The 14,236-nt window shown below is 33.5% G+C and overlaps 1 protein-coding gene and 1 long non-coding RNA gene across 2 annotated transcripts in view; both read left to right on the top strand.

The window, feature by feature from the left end:
• The window catches only part of LOC105234232 (protein sprint), a 538,584-nt gene that overhangs the window by 87,945 nt on the left and 436,403 nt on the right, over window positions 1–14,236 (top strand). The gene's annotated exons all lie outside the window — the stretch shown is intronic.
• The window catches only part of LOC125778519 (uncharacterized), a 38,717-nt gene continuing 28,531 nt past the window's right edge, over window positions 4,051–14,236 (top strand). The window contains exon 1 of the long non-coding RNA XR_007422764.1: window positions 4,051–4,521. This is a non-coding gene — a long non-coding RNA (uncharacterized LOC125778519). The remainder of the gene's footprint in view (window positions 4,522–14,236) is intronic.

Below are 14,236 nucleotides of genomic sequence, written 5' to 3'. Positions count from 1 at the left end.
AGGAAGAAACTTACGTTCATACGTCATAGATTAAAGGACAAATTCAATCAGTTCCAAAACCATAACTAGCATAGAAACCTGAACCATCGTTTACCAAGAGGTTCTTCGTTGGATTGTTTGGTAACTAGCTTAGATATTAGTCTCACTTGGGCTTAGGAGTCGTTGATAATATGAAAAACACGCCGAACTTTTGAACTTTAAGCGAGAATTGATATCTAATTTTGATACTTCATCTAGTCCCTTGAACTGCGAAGCTTCTGGTTATCTAAGAGTTCTAGATAAGACTGGACAGAAGTAGAGGAAGTTTCTCAGCGTCTCTTTTGTGCCTTCACTTTCTGCTTGTATCGTCGTTACTCATGCCCTTATGGCTCGCATGTGCTGCTAATAAGTTGTGACCTGTCATTGGGCCAACAACCATGTTGCAGTCTTTTCGATATCGCGTGAGTTATTAGCATGCGTACTTTTCTACGAGGTTTTTGCACCTCCTCTTGGCGATCTTACATTATATACATATATCATATATAGCGATTTGCGTATTTTCTGAACGGACGGTTTTCTTGGAACGCCCTTGTGGCCTGTAACCCAGTATATATGCAACCGCTTTTTGGCAGCCACCGCATTTACTGCCTTTATAGACATTCTCTGACGTAATACGATGTGTGATTATTGCTTTAATTGCATCTTGGCTATTGATGTATATATTGACCTTCTTTGTGTAGATTCCTGTCTTGTTGTCTATCTCTACGGTTTTTCTAACCCAACAGAGTTTCAGGTGGAAGCTTCAGCGGTTTCTCCGAACGGTCGCCTGAGAGCCAACTTCGAGCAATAGATTCCGGCGCTCAGACTATTAGCTTCTGTTGATCCCTCTGTGTAGATCTTGCATGTTCCGCTAACGCGTCGCCATTCATTCAGATACTAAATGCTTGAAGAATCATTATTCTACTTCCAAGCGCTGTGAATTGTTCCAAATAGCTTTGAAAATGGATTTGAGCGATGATGAGATCTTTTTAGAAATTGAAAATATGAACTAGAACAATATTCTCTATCAAGGAACGCCGACCATGGTATATTCTTTCATCTGCGATCTCACTGACTCTCTCTGTCATATATTATTTTCTCTGCGATTTCTGTGAGACTCTCTGGAGCTGCAATTTTACGCTGTCTGAATTCTTTTGTATGGTACTTGCAAAGCCGAATGTTAGACAAATAACTCAAAAGTTTCATAAAGTTGAGTGTGTGATCCCACGGACCTTCAATAATGATTTTGAGATTGACGTTGATCTATCTTTTTTCTGATATAAACTCATATACTTATGTGTGGGTACAAAGATACATATGTATGTATATTGCAGCTACACTCTTATACCACTTAAATTTTTCTACTCAGTAATTTTATATTATTTGTACATTTTATTCGAGGCCACACTGTAGCTAAACTGTCCAAACAGTGGACTTACTTATCAGTCAATAAAAAGTAATAAGTAATTGTCAAACGGTCATTAAAATAAATAAATGCTGACGGTTTGTGGTTTTTTATTTGTCTTTGCATTTACGACTCTCTCAAGTAAGAAAGTGGACACATATCTCATAAGTTATCACACAGAACGATATACATACATACATACAAACATACATATGAACATATGTATATGTATTTAGTACTTATCTGGCGCATAAAACCACGAAGATACCATCAATTGCGAGAGTGCGAACATTTGTGTATATTTGTAGACTCACACGATCGGTAGATCGCTAGCATAACTCACCATATGGTTTTGAGTTTTTACTTACTGTTTTATCATTTGTTTGCCTTTTTGTTGTCGACAAACAATTGTGGCATGCAACATGTGCAAATAAACATACAAAATGCTGAGTGTGTAGAAGTGTGGCTACCTCAATACAAATGTGGTTCGGCAGTCAGAGTTCTTTTGTTAAAGCCTAGGTAGATTACTCAATTTATTTCACCACGAGATGAGTGTGGTGGTTGAGCGTAATTGAGTGGGTATGTAAAAGGGCTCAATTTGGTTCGAATTTTACAATGCACTCACATAAAGTGACAAGAAAACAATGTAAAATATTTGTGCTTGATTAAAAATGTTTAAACGGGCTTCCAAACTTTGCCAAAAAATGTACACTGAAATCATATTCAAAAAATTTCCTTGAAAACAAAAATTCTAGATTCCACCAAATTTCTCCGATCTGAAATCAGAGATTCTGGAAGTTAAACGCCAAGACTGCATATTTGAAGCAAAAGATCAATTGCCCACTGAATCGCAGTGGAAGTTTAACATACATATGCATGTCTTTGGTCTTAAAAATCGTAATACAGATCTCATAAAGCTACTTTAGGAATTGAGAGTTTCGAATGTGGTCTCAATATTGATGCACTGCTGCTTATTAGGCTATAGTGCTTCTGGGTACCTAAAAGTAACTATGTGGTATACCCCGTGTTGCTGGTGCTCCAAGACGTGAGGTGTTCCTTAAGCTTCAAAGTTGCTTCAAATAACCCTTGAAGCAGCTGAATGGTCTGGGACAGCTTAGGGAAAATGTATTCCCAGCTTGCTCTGAGCAAGCCAAATCGTCTGCCTTTGCTTTTTCTTCTATTCTTATATGATTAGACTTAGTATGGGCGCTGCAGAGAGCCTTAATTGTCGCTTGGCTAAACACTAGAAGGTTTATGGGCTTGCTCGCTAGGCCAGAAGCCCACTTAGTACCTTCTGTTATGCCAACATTTTCGGTCTGAAAAACTGAATTGTAGTCATTAAGTTTCAAATTACTTCCTGCGAAGGGACTTTTAGAAAAGAAGTCCGCTCCTGTCCCTATTTTAAACTGTATCCCGTGGGTGAATATGTAAACTTCGCTGTTGGAACTGTCGATCATAGAATCATTCGAACATTCATCTCTGCTTGGGAATGAAAGCGTTGTGTTTACTTTCTTATATGTATTCTTTCCTCGGTCGCATTGTCAAGTTAGTTCGAATTTCTTTTATTTTTTTTGCAAAGTGACGCCAATTGGAGATTCTTAGTGAAGCCAAGTCCTTCTCCACCTGGTCCTTCTAACGGAGAGGAGGTCTTCTTCCTCCTCTGGTTTCCCCGGAGTGTACTGCTACTTTCAGAGCTGTAGTATTTCCGAAAAAGTCGTAACGTCGACTGTCATCGTCCATGCTTCTGCACCATATAGCAGGACGGGAATAATGAGTGACTTATAGAGTTTCGTTTTTTGTTCGTCGAGAGATGACTTTACTTCTCAATTGCTCACATAGTCCGAAGTAGCACCTGTTGGCAAGAGATATCCTGCGTTGGATTTCGAGGCTGACGTTGTTATTTGTGTTGATGCTGGTTCCAAGATAGACGAAATTATCTGCGACTTCAAGGTTATGACTGTCGAAGTGACTTGGTGCCTAGTCGCGAGTGCGACGACTGTTTGTTTGATGACAAGAGATATTTCGTCCTCGTTCACCACCAGACCCATTTGCTTCGCTGCCGTATCCATTCCGGAGAAAGCAGAACTATCGGCGCGGCTGTTAAGGCCAATGATATCAAAATCATCAGCATACGCTAGCAGCTGTACACTCTTATAGAAGATTATACCTTATCGGTTCAGTTCTGCAGCTCGAATTATTTTCTCCAGAAGTGGGTTGAAGAAGTCACACGAAAAACAGTCGCTTTTTTGAAATCTCGTTTGGTATCGAACGGCTCGGAGAGGTCTTTCCCGACCCTGACGGAGCCAGGGGGTTCCAGGGGCTTAATGTGGTACTTTTTCGATAATGCCATTCACCACACCACCACATTATATGTTAGTATGCGACGGTTGATACTTTATACAGCCAATAGACCAAGTGGGGCCGGTATATTTAACGTGTAGTAAATTCTGCAAAATTTTTCCAAACTGGATTTTACAGTGTACCTTTTACTTCCCCACACTTATGCAAATTCTGTGGTGAATTAGCCATGCCAGTTTTTGCTCGTCTTCCCCAAGTACCAGCAGCACTCAATACCGGCGCTTTTGTACGATTTCGCTTTCGTTGCCGATAAGCCAGCCGTAAACAAACCGGAGCTACTGCCTACATGTGCGCTGAGCAGCGATAAGATGAGCTAATTGAGTGACTGAGTGAGTGCAAAGCGATGTGAAGTTGGCGTGCAAGTGTTCGCATACTCAACACGATCCACTGGCGCTGTATGGTAAGTTGCTTGGCGCTAGCTAGCCTAACCGCACGAAGTTACTTGAGTGTGCTAGCATTGGCGCTGGCGTTGGAGCTGCCGCGTCGCTCGTTGGCAACTTTGCAAAATCGCTTGCTTCGGTCAGTCGATCGCTACTTTTGCATTAAACTAAACGCGTTGAGCGCGTCGGTCGCGGTTTACCGGTACGCATTGCTCGGTTCATTGGTGCGCGCTTTGTTGTAACAGCTGTGCTTTGTGTATATGTATGTATTGTATGGAGTGCGGCGTTAAGTTTTTAAAAAGCGCATTTTTATGAGTTTTTATGTGTGTGAGCGCTACGTTCGCTATTGTTTTGTGCGGTGTAAGAAAAATTTATAATATTTAAATGCAAATGCGCGCATTTTCCAAGTAAAAGTGTGTGAATTTCGGCTTAGTCTGGCATTTTTTGGTTGCACCGGCGTGCAAGTGCAGTTTTTGTGCTGAAAAAAAGTGTTGGAAAAAATTCCGAAATTTATTATTTTATTTTTTAAGAAATTAAAAGTTTATTGCTATCATGTATGTAGCGCAAAAGCGCATTGTTATAAGTTAGCGCAGTCAATTTTTGTGCAACAACATACCGCTACCCTGCCACAGCAAATGTACAACAGGCTCTCAAACGCCTGGTTGCGCCTCGCAACCATTTTTATTTAATGCTTTTATTGGCCCTCTTCGCTCGTTTATTATGCGCCGCGTTTAGCTGCCGCCAGCTAGTGTTCCAAGTTCAAGTTCAACGCATGTGGCAGCCACAAATAGTTGCAGCGCGCAAATGCAACATTTTTCGCGCTTTGCTGTGTCGCTTCAATGCGCGCGGTACGTTCACATACAAACTAATATGTGTAGTTGCACGCATGTAAGAAAATTTGCATGCAACCGTGGTGTTGTTGTAGTATTGCACAGTGTTGTTTGGTGTTCTTATTTATGCTGCGCCGCCAAAAAGGCGTGAGTTATACCGCGAGTGCCCCTCACCGGCTTTTTGCTTAGCGCAAACGGCACAACTTGCATAGAGACCGGCTCATATCCATACTTTATAAAGTGAATCTTCGGCGGTTATAGCAATATGTACATATACATATCCCTACATATCCGAATAGATATGCCGATCTGAGTGTATGCGCCGCAATGTGTTCATCCTCATCGTTTATTTGTGCTAATTTGCTGGAATGTAATTATGCAAAATGTGCTTGGTGCGCAAGTATCTGCGAGATATGAAGTTCTGAAAGGAGTGGGTGTATGTGCGCTGAGGATGTGTGCCGGGAAGCATACATAGTGAGTTACAAAACAGTGAAACATACATAAAAATATTGAAGTGCTAAATGGTGTTGAGCTAAGTACTCGAATTCGACGGCTGAAATAAGGTGGCTATGCGAATCATATAATGCAACACATAGTCATTATACACAACCTCACATTTAGAATCGAACTCTATAATAAATTTAAATTTATACATTTCAAAACTTTCTAATTTTAAAAGGAGTTTTAAAAAGGCTGAACTACTACTAAATTTAAAAAAAATAGTAAAAAAGTATAAACAGAAATTAATATAAAAAAAAAAAACAATATTAAAAGAAAAAAAATAAAAGCAATTAAAAAAAAAAAAAAATATAAATAATTAATTAAAATAAATTATTAAAATAAATTAAGGAAGAAAAAAAAATTAAGGGTAAAAAAATTAAAAAATGATAAAAAAAGTATTTAACAAAAAAACCCGAAAAATTCCAAAAAAAAAAATTAAAATTAGGGAATTGTAAAAAAATATAAACAAAATCAATACTTTTTTTCATATTTTTTAAATGCTTCTTAAAAATTTTACAATTTAAAATTATTTTTGTAATTTTGTTTTTATTTTTTTATACTATTTTATAGTTTTTGTTTCTAAATTTATGGTTTTTTTATTAGTGAGAAAAGGCAATATTAGATGTTTGCTTTGTTTTTATCATACAAATTTAAAAACAAATTTAAAAAAGATTTTATTAACCTTTAAAAATGTTGCCAACTCAGTTTTTCTGATTTTTAAGCTTAAAAAAACGTTTTAGAACCTACATATACATGTACATTAGGGTGCTTCAAAAATTTAAAAAAAAATTTTTTTTTTACCCCTCAAATGTTAGTGATTGACAAACAAAAAATCCTCCCTCAAGACTCTAAGAGGTCGCTAGTTTTTTTTTAGGTTCCCATACATTTTCCATAGGAATTTTCGTTTTTTCGTTCAAACTAAAATTTGACCAACTAATTTTTGTTTCTCAAAAATAACCATCACATATTCATAAAAATGGCTTTGCAAACTTTAAATTTTTTATCTGACTTAAAGTTAAAAAAATTTTCTAACCTAAGAGTGGTGTGATTAATCACTTTTGTCATGAGCATTTTCCCGAAATATTCAAAAAGCAGTACAATTCACTTTTTGTCATACAAATTTTGATAAAACATCAGATTATTGTTTTATAACTTAAAAAAAAAAAATTGGAAAATCCACTTTTGTAACTCAAATTTCGAAATGATTTTCAAAAAACTTTCTTACCACAAAGGGAGTGTGATATATCATTTGACCTCAAAATGAATCGGGAATTTTACTTTTATGATCTAAATTTCGAAATAATTTAATTTTTTTTAACTTTAAGGTCACTTATGTCATGAACATTTTCTCGAAATATTCAAAAATCGCTTACAAACCTCAAAATTAACAGTAAAACTCACTTTTCATCAAAAAAATTTGTTTTGGGAAATTCGTGTTTGTCTTGAATATATTCATAAGTACTTTCGAAATGCTTTTTTAAATTAAAAAAATCATGCGACTAAAATTTTTATTTGAAAAAAGTGATTTCTAACTTCAAAACGAGTTTGACAAGTAACTTTTTAATTTACTTGAGTTTGCTGTCAAACTCCTGTCTGAAAACTTTGCTAAACCTGTCAAAAGTCTAAACTCAATGCGAGCATTACAACTCATTTTCATCGTATAACATGTATAAGATAAAGAAAATTTATGTATTTTCTAGTTTTAAAAACTAGTTTTAGGCATTTCTTTGCATATTAAAAATGTTTTTCGAACTTAATTTGTTTGAACGGAACTCTTTTTCTTAAAAGTTCGAAAACATTTTTTGTTTGCAACTTTGAATGGCTTGATCTACACGATATCCAAACAACACATCCAAGAATTAATGTTATTGTTATTAAACAAATCTGAAAATCTTGCAAAACGAACTAATAATAACAAAATTGATAATCAATTAATCGCTTAGTGATTAAAATTATTGTTTTATCTCTGATTGAGTTGAAGTGGGCATAAAGCAATAATTTTTGTCTCAATCTATCTCCGAAGTGACAACAAAACTGTGTCCGCATTTTTGCAAATACCTCATCATTGTGAGTCAGTACGATAAGATTATTATACAATGTTTTTTGAATGATAAGCGATTAGATAAAGCTTCCGAGAAATAGTTCATTCATCAGCAGGAAAGTTGGGAAAGTACACTCGGTCTGGTTGTAGTGCTTTTGTGGTTTTGGTGTTAACTCTATGAAATCGGGCTAAAAAAGTAGGGGTATTAGTGAGTTTTAGGTTGAGTGTTAAGGTTTAGAGATTAACGTCAAAAACATAATAAGAATATGGAACGGTTATTATAAAAGAGAAAGACACGTAAAGCTATGAAACATTTGAAATTTTGTGGCTCAAAGCCACATTTTTTCTTCGAGAACATTTTCCACATTTCGTCTCATGTAAGGATCGCAATTATAATACTTTGAAACTATTAATTTTGTCTACGAAAAAAAAGATAGTAATAACGAAGTGAAGTCGTATCACAGCTTCTATTCCGGTCAAGAGCAAAACTTAGATTTCACATAAGCATTCTATTAAGAAAAAATCTGAATTGTTTTTACCCACCTTTCCGTATTTTGTTATAATATAGCGATCGAAAGTGATTAAAAAAAATTGGTGCTTTTTGTATGAAAATTTCAAAAAGCTTACTAAAAGCTCTATTTGCATTCGTTCGAATCTGAATTCAAAAACCATAAACTGGCTTTGGTAGAACTATTTCGGTGCTTTTTGTATGAAAATTTCAAAAAGCTTACTAAAAGCTCTATTTGCTTTAGTATGAATCTGAATTCACAAATCATAAACTTGAGGAAAATTTTCGGTAATTTTGTGTGAAAATTTAAAAAAGCTCACGAAAAGCTTTATTTGATTTTGAATATTTGCGTGCATTTTTGTAAGACTACAACTGAAGAATCATATAGCTTATTTACTTTACTTATTTTATTAAACTGAAAAGTTTCATATTTCTACATATTGTAAAAAATTATCAGACTTAATTTTCAAAAACTCATGTGTTTTAAAAAAGCTTTCAGTTCAAAAGCTTTTAAAAGTATGAAATGCATTTTTATTTATTTCTTTTTTCTTTAAATATCACAAACTGATGAAAGTTTTAAAAAGCTCCCTAGAAGTTTCGGCCGCTTTTTATTATTTCTCGGAGTTCCTCAAAAGCTTTTTTCTACAATCTAATATGTCTTTTAATTTTTTTAATGAAACTGACAAAGTAATGAACTTTTATTGATTAGCGAAATTTTTATGACAAGACTGGAACCTTCGTGACAGAAATGGAATCGAAGATATATTGTATCAAGAACATATGCTTTGAAAAGTGAAGGAAAAGCGGTTTATTTTAAGGTATTAAATTTGAAGTTAGTAACTAAAAAATTCATTTCATATAATATACGATGTTACTTACTAGGTGAAAGCTTCACAAAACCTATTCAAAACATAAAAGCCTTATAAACTTTCGACAACGTTAAAAATATGTTTTCTGCGAATATGATACTTATTAGACGAAAATTGCAAATATCTTACTTAAAACTTAAAAGCTTTAGAAGCTTTCTACTTTGTTATGGTACTTTTGAGGTGAAAGCTTTAAACAACTTACTTGAAACTCAAAAGCTTTAGAAGCTTTTTACACGATTATGATACTTATTAGGTGAAAGCTTCAAAAAATGTGCTTAAAACTAAAACGATAAGAAGCTTTTTACACGATTATGGCACTAATTGAGCGAAAGCTTAAAAAAAAGTATTTAAAACTTAAAAGCCTGAGAACTTTCCGGAAACAAAAATTTCGACACTTTCGTATTATAATAATATCCGAATTTCTGTGATCACATTCTCGATCACAACAACCCCTAAATTCTTAACTTGTTTCAGACGCCTCACTTAATTACCAGCCTCTTTAATATTTGTCTAATGCTCACGTTCTACATTAATGTACCGTAAAATTGATAAGCGCCATATCAACTAAGAAATTTGTTTACGTCATATATTACACACAAATGTCAAATCAGGGCATTCTAGTGACAATTTCAATTTGCATAAGTCATAAATACTCACTTTTTATGGCATTTGAATTTATGAATGAAGTCTTTTTAACACTCATTTTCTTCTTTTTTGTTTTTAATTTTTTATTTTTATTTTTATTTTTTTATTTTCATTTTTTATTCCTTATTTTTTATTGTTTCACTGTCTTGTCTCTCATTCAGCGTGATTTTGTTAATGTGTCAAGTGCTTACTGAAGATTGTGGAGTAATGTAAATATTGACCGCTCCCGGTGCATTGAAATACTTTCTTATCGCCTCGAAATTAATTTATGTGCTTAAACAATATTTTATGCTTTCACGTCACTACAAAGATCACTGATAAAAGAGTCAGACCGTTCTTAACTCGGGATGAAGAATAAATTATTTGAATATGGTTGTAATGAGTTTTTAATCCGCGTGACGCATCTTTTCGATAATCTGGACCGACTATGTATGGAATTTAATTAATCTCATAAAAATTTTTTAAGTCTCATATTAAATGTAGAAAAAGGTTTTGCTCTAAAAATAGCGAAAATCACGATCTCTCTAAAATTATATAAGGGTAAAAATTTTTTTGTAACTTTTTACATATTTTCGTACTTTTGTTCGATTTCACATACGTCTTAGGTGGTCTTATTTCATAAAAATAAATATAAATTATTTGCAAACCCTTGTTATCTTTGTGATAAGGAAGCTATAATGGATTAATTTGAAATTATACCATATTTTATTATTCCAATTTGGGGTGCTTGAATTTATTTATAAGTTAACTGCTTATTGATTGCTTTTTATAAAATATTGACTTATTTTACCACTGAAAATACGTTTTGTATATATACATTAGGGTGGTTCGTAAACGTAGAAACAAAATTTACAATTTCTAAAATTTTCAAAATTTACTTTTCGACTACTTCAACTACTATTTAGATGAACACTAGTTTCAGTGCGTGTAATTAATAAACATATACAAACTTAGAACTGTCAGAAGGTTTTTCTATCAATTTTGGTTTCCATAGAAACTGTGCGACACATTAGGCTGCCGAAAAATCATCGCCAAAAGTTATATGTCATATCTTACTATATAGAGTTAATGGTTGAGACTGAAAAAGTGTATGTGTTTTTTAAAGACCACCCTAATACCATTTTAAAGTAAGTTTTTTTAATGAAATATATAGCTGCAAATAAAAAACGAATTGAAAAATCTAAAATTATTAGCCTTTAGTCCCTTATTATATTAATTTTCTTTTAAAGAACCACCCTAAAACATCTATGGAAATAAAATTGCGTATACATATGTATGTTTACATACAGAACTAATCATATGGAGCGAAATACGGTACAAGTAACTTCAATCTCTCATGATTTTTTTCCCAGTTTTAAGGATTACCCGAATAAAAATATTTTTTATAAAATAAATATATATTTAATTTTAAAAATTTCTCCGTTTTAACGACCACCCCAGCAAATTTATATATTTAAATGGCTAATCTAAAATTAGTAAAAATCAAAATCACCCTGATAAACATATAGAAATAAAATTGAAATATAACTGTACAAAAGGAGTGAAATACAACACGAAATATTTTGAGCTCTCTTTTAAGGACCACCTTAATTTATTTAGTTTTTCTAAAATTTCATATTAAAATAGTGCATAAACAACCCTGATCATTTATATTAATAGTTCTAAGAACCACCCTAATTAATATATAGTATAAATTTTAAGGACCGCCCTGAAAATTGCATATATACCTATACTGTAAAAGCGAAATCCATTACAAGTTATTCTTAATTCCTATAATGTATTTTTTCTGTTTTAAGGGTCACCCTAATAAATATATTTTTTATAAAATTCAAATTTAGGTGCATATTAAATGTGAAATATGGTACAGAAATATTTCCCTGAACAGTTAAATTATAGTTTATTAAGAACCACCCTATTAAAGGTATAATATAACATTTAAGGACCACTCTAAAAATGCATAAAAATTAAATTGAAAATATAACTGTACGGACAGTGCAAATTATAAGACAAGTTAGTCATACCGCCTATGTATAATATTTTTCTGACTTTTATGGACCACCTTAATGTATATTTTTTTTAATTTAAATATTTAAAAAGCGAAATATGGTATACATATTTTCCTGAACATATACATACTAAATAAGTATTCACATATTTTAAGGCCCACCCTAATATATATATACGAGTAATATAAAATTGCTTAAATACCAGAACATAATAAACCTAATACGCTGCATACATATTTCCCTTATTGACTTATTTTTAGTACGTACTGGTTTATTAAATGGTGTATTATACACATACACACAAACCCACCTAAATTTATATATTTTCACATTTCGCGAATAAACGCTAGTAACTTGATAGATGCCTTGTGTGGATGGGTGTACATAGTCGCATTTTTTGCAAACAATAAAATACACAGTCCGCTTATTCCAAAAAAAAAACAGTAGCAACAAAAGTCATAACAAATTGTTGTATCGTATTATAGTATCATGTTTGTAGATAACGACGCCGTAGGCTGTGGCCAGAGTAAACAATTGCGTTATGGTTATTTTCAGAGGAAGGTGAGGTAGGTGTGTGTACATACATACATATGTGTATAAATACCTATGAAGATTGGTAGGGACCACATATGTTTTGAACTCTAACCGACATTTCGAAGTGGTGATTTTAATGAAAAAGTGTTTAGTACTGAGAGTTCTTCAAACACAACTTTGCTAGTTGAAAAATTTATCGGACTGCTCGAATAAAACGTCCATAACTTTGAGTCTGACCTTGCTCTCTGACCTACCTATAAAATATAAAAGCCTGTAATCTTTGAAGCATTAAAGAATTGCAAGAAACAGTTGTGCACCGTTAAGCTCGAATCTGATAGACTAGATGATATCGAAACGGCATTCTGGCAACTAATCCTTCAAGTGACTTGTAGAAAGACAATTCCTAACCATTTTTTTCATATCAAATAAAGTAAACTTTTCGAGCAGAACAGTGGCATATCAAGCGATTGTGCTATTTGCCATTTACTTTGACCGCTTGCAAATATTTTCTAAAAAAAAACACTGTTGTTAAAAACTCAAGCCGATCGTCTTTTATCCTAAAGTATAGTGTGGGTCATCTAACGTTTTAAATTTAAATTATCTATATTTCGACATTGGAAACGTCAAATACTATTCGGAAAGTGACAGATATTCAGTAAGTCTAAAATTAACGAAATGGGCCTATTCACTATTCTACAGTACGGGAGAAGATCGTTTGACCGAGGATGGTCAATTTTACCGAAAAGTCATCTTTTCGGACGAGGCTCATTTCCACCTCGATGGTTACGTTAACAAGCAGAATTGTCACATTTGAATCACTGTATGGTGCGGATTTTGGTCTGGTGGAATAACCCATTTTTCTTCGAAAATGAAGAAGGAACCGAACCATCAATGGTGAGCGATATCGCGCAATGTTAACCGAATTTTTCTTCAAACAAATTTAAGAGGAAGACTTGGATAACATTTCAGGACGACGCTACGTGCCATACAGCAAACGCTACACTCAATCTTTTACGCCCTATCTTCGAATTTAAAACTTTATATGGCCGACATCTCAAGGTCTAGTTTAAGTATGAAGATATAAGGTCTTTTCACAAACCACTGCAACTCTGTCTTTATTCGAAAGCTAAATCTGATTTTAGAGCCTAGTAAATATTTATTGGTTATATAAACAATTTTTTTAGTTAATCTAATTTTTAACTCTAATTGAATATCAATAAATTTGATAAACACTCTAAATATAGCGCTAAATAAAGCCTCAAATTGATCAAGTACGATCTAAAAGTCAGTTGGGCGAATCTATAAAAATCTATTTTGGTACTGCCGTACTTGTTTATTAGCACACTGAACACGCTCATCTTGTTGAATTTGTATTTTAATTAACGCATTTAAGCGTACGATGACCTGAGAATCATAAATACTGCTCAAACATACGGAGCTAACAGCTGCGCATGCGTAAATTGTTATTTTGAGACAGGGTATTATTGTTGCATATATTGATACTAGATTCGAAAAGGCTTTTAGCAAAAATATATTTATGCCTTTTTTGAAAAGTTCGACCGAACTTCGGAAAGTTCTTGAAAAGAGCTAAATTAAATCGCGCAGAGCTCATATAATGGCTTTTTGTGGAATATTGTATAATAATTGGCTTTCTGTACTCATTCAATTTAAGGACTGATTTACTTTTAAGGTGACTCCAAATAAAATCGCATTATCGATTATATATCTATTGTATGTGCTAAGGTTACAGTGAACATCATTACTTTTTGATATTAGAGTCGTACTTATTCTTCGAATATTTGGGCTTATGACTCTAACCTTTTAAATTTGGTAGCTCTAGATTGAACTTATATAGGTTAGATTAGTTTAAGTTAGTCTGGTAGGTCAATGAACCATGAATAGACGAGTTTTGGTCCTCTGCGAAACCAGATGGAGTTCAGTTACTAGGTGTATGAGGAGTAGTCATTTTTTAGGATGCCTGCTGTTGACGCGAATTTTGACAGACTCTATGCCTTTGGAAGCTCTGGAATCAACTTACATAGAAACATAGGCTGTCTTATGCCTAACTCTGAACAGTATATCCCCGCACCAACTTCATCCTCAATTTTCGAGCCAACTGTAAAAATGTTTAGAGTATTACG

The sequence above is a fragment of the Bactrocera dorsalis genome, chromosome 4, assembly GCF_023373825.1.
Source record: "Bactrocera dorsalis isolate Fly_Bdor chromosome 4, ASM2337382v1, whole genome shotgun sequence".
Classification (NCBI taxonomy): domain Eukaryota; kingdom Metazoa; phylum Arthropoda; class Insecta; order Diptera; family Tephritidae; genus Bactrocera; species Bactrocera dorsalis.
This window is presented reverse-complemented; position numbering and strand designations above follow the sequence as displayed.